Source organism: Calidris pugnax, unplaced genomic scaffold (genome assembly GCF_001431845.1).
Source record: "Calidris pugnax isolate Ruff unplaced genomic scaffold, ASM143184v1 scaffold294, whole genome shotgun sequence".
NCBI lineage: Eukaryota > Metazoa > Chordata > Aves > Charadriiformes > Scolopacidae > Calidris > Calidris pugnax.
In genome coordinates, this window is record NW_015094505.1 from 1917488 (window position 1) to 1919994 (window position 2507).

Below are 2507 nucleotides of genomic sequence, written 5' to 3' on the forward strand. Positions count from 1 at the left end.
GGCTTGACCTTCTCAGACCAGTTTGTTCATGGCCAGCGGGTATGGATGGCAGCAGCCAGGGATGCTGATGCTGAACCCCAGGGGCTGGAGGGCAGCTGCGCTGGGGACCACACTCCTGCCTCTGCTCCTGAGACACAGCCCAGCCCTGGGGCCATCCTCCCTTGCAGGGACAGGCACTGGGGAGCCGAGAGACGCTGATGTCTGCTAAAAGCCTCTGCAGTGAGCAGCAAAACCCAGCTGGGGCAGAGCTGCTCCCTTGTCCTGGGGCAGTGGGTGGACCTGCCTGAGAGGCATCGCTGAGGGGTGTTTGCAAAATTGAGGCTCCTGAGCGTCTCTGGGCTTTTATGTGCCATTTTTTTTGTTGAATTTGCACTTGGGCTTGTGGCAATTCTCCCGTCTGGGCCATTTTTTTGCTGCTGTGTGCTGTTGGAGCAGCTGAAGAGGTTTGCTGTTCAAACGCTTTACAGTCCTTCAATACAGAGGGCACCTCGGAGACTTCAGGAATCTGATTTTGAGGGCTTTGATTCATAAAGGACAACCTTCACCCTTCGAAGGATACATTCTTCATAGCTCAATATGGTTGTGGGAGGATAGCCCCCAAAACCCAGTTTAACGCATTTATTTCCCATCATAGAGGCGGACAGGTGAAGGGGAGGTATGTTCTGCTTTCTAAAGGGACTGTGGTCCTTTTGTGGGATAGCAAGTCCTGAGCTCTCCCCCTGGGCTTTGCCAAAGCCTTGGCTGCAGCTCACAAAAGTACCTGCATCTGCAAGGGAGAAGGGCTTGCCCAGTGCCACACTGGTCATGGGTGGCCCGCGCTACTGGAAGTCGCAGGAGCAGGACAGGCGACAACAGTGTTTATTTTCTTACTATGGAATAATGCTAATTCCACCCTGCACAGTCACACCTCAAAATCCTGACAATCAGCATAAACACTGCTAATCCTGCTGGACGCAAGCCCTCCAGCCCAGGCTCAGGTCTGGGGCATGTAACTAAACCAAACAAGGACGTAGTTTAGCAATTGAACAAATGCCTTTTGGCAGCTCTTTACCCTTGCAAACCTTCAAAAGAAGGCATGAGGCAGACCCAGGTTGGTCAGGCTGAATTTGAGCAACCTGGTCTGGTGGGAGGTGTCCCTGTCCAGGGCAGGGGTTTGGAACTGGGTGGTCTTTAAGGTCCCTTCCATCTCTAACCATTCTGTGACTCTGTGATCCCTGCATAGGCTGGGGATGGGGACTTGCACCCCAGGTAGGTGCACAGAACATGATTAGTCCCCGTTTTACTGGTTCAGTTGAATTTGAGCTGATGAGGGACAGTTTTCAGTCACGCTATCGTACCAGCTGGCCATGTTCACGTGGTGATCCCCAGTAAAGCACTGGGAAATGGACCAATGCGGGATATCTGTAGCCTCAGAGAAATCACAGGGCTGTTCTTAGAGCAATCCTGTATTCTCATGCACCAGGCATGGACAGTCCTGTGTACTCAGTTCCCCATTTCCATGCCATGCTGAGGAAGCATTTATGTAGATTTAGATGAGATCTCAGGAAGAAATTCTTTGGTGTGAGGGTGGTGAGAGCCTGGCCCAGGTTGCCCAGAGAAGCTGTGGCTGCCCCATCCCTGGAGGGGTTCAAGGCCAGGTTGGAGGGGGCTTGGAGCAACCTGGTCTGGTGGGAGGTGTCCTTGCCCAGGACAGGGGTGCGACTGGATGGGCTTTAAGGTCCCTTCCCACCCAAACCATTCTATGATCCTATGTGAGATAAGATTTTTTTAAAAAAGCAAGCTTCTGATTCTTTCTTATCTCATCATGGCCTGCAAGGAGCTCTTGTCCTTGCTGGGTCCTCTAGATGGCAATATTGGAAAGGACAGTAATTGTCCATCACCACTGTATTCCTGCAGGTCTGGGCAGTGCAGAGGCTGCCAGCCCACCCCTGCTCCAGAGACCCTTTCCAGCTCCTGCCATCTTCACCATGTCTTATGCACCATCCGTCTTGAGTCTTTATCTGCAGAAAGGAGAAGGGACTCCACTGTGACAGCAACTGCTCTTACACCCTGAGCCCCTTTGCAGAAGCCACCACCTTCTCAAACAACCAGGAAACCAGGAGTCTGGGGGCCGTTGAGGTGACCTTGTGCTCAGAGACTGTACATCTACCCCACATCTTCCTTTCTGCTTTAAGGCCAGTTGCTTGTTGGCATTTCCCGTGTTCCCCAACCTGCCCTTCTGTTAGGCTTTTAGAACCAGGAGTTTAAGGCGAGTGGTCACAAGCTCGTTGCAGCATCAGTTTTAGCCCCTCAGAGATGAGCTGCAGCCCTTGCTGGAGCTGCTGACAAGTATCGGAGCTGGTTCAAACCCCACACACAGCATTGAGCCTGCAAGGGCACCTTCCTCCACGATGCTTATCCTTCCAGGCACCCCAGGTCTCACAGGTAGGGCATCACCTGGTCTTTAAGCCATTTCTAGCACTAGAAGTTGCTGTCATCTGCAGCCAGTTTGTGGTCATGGTTGCTGT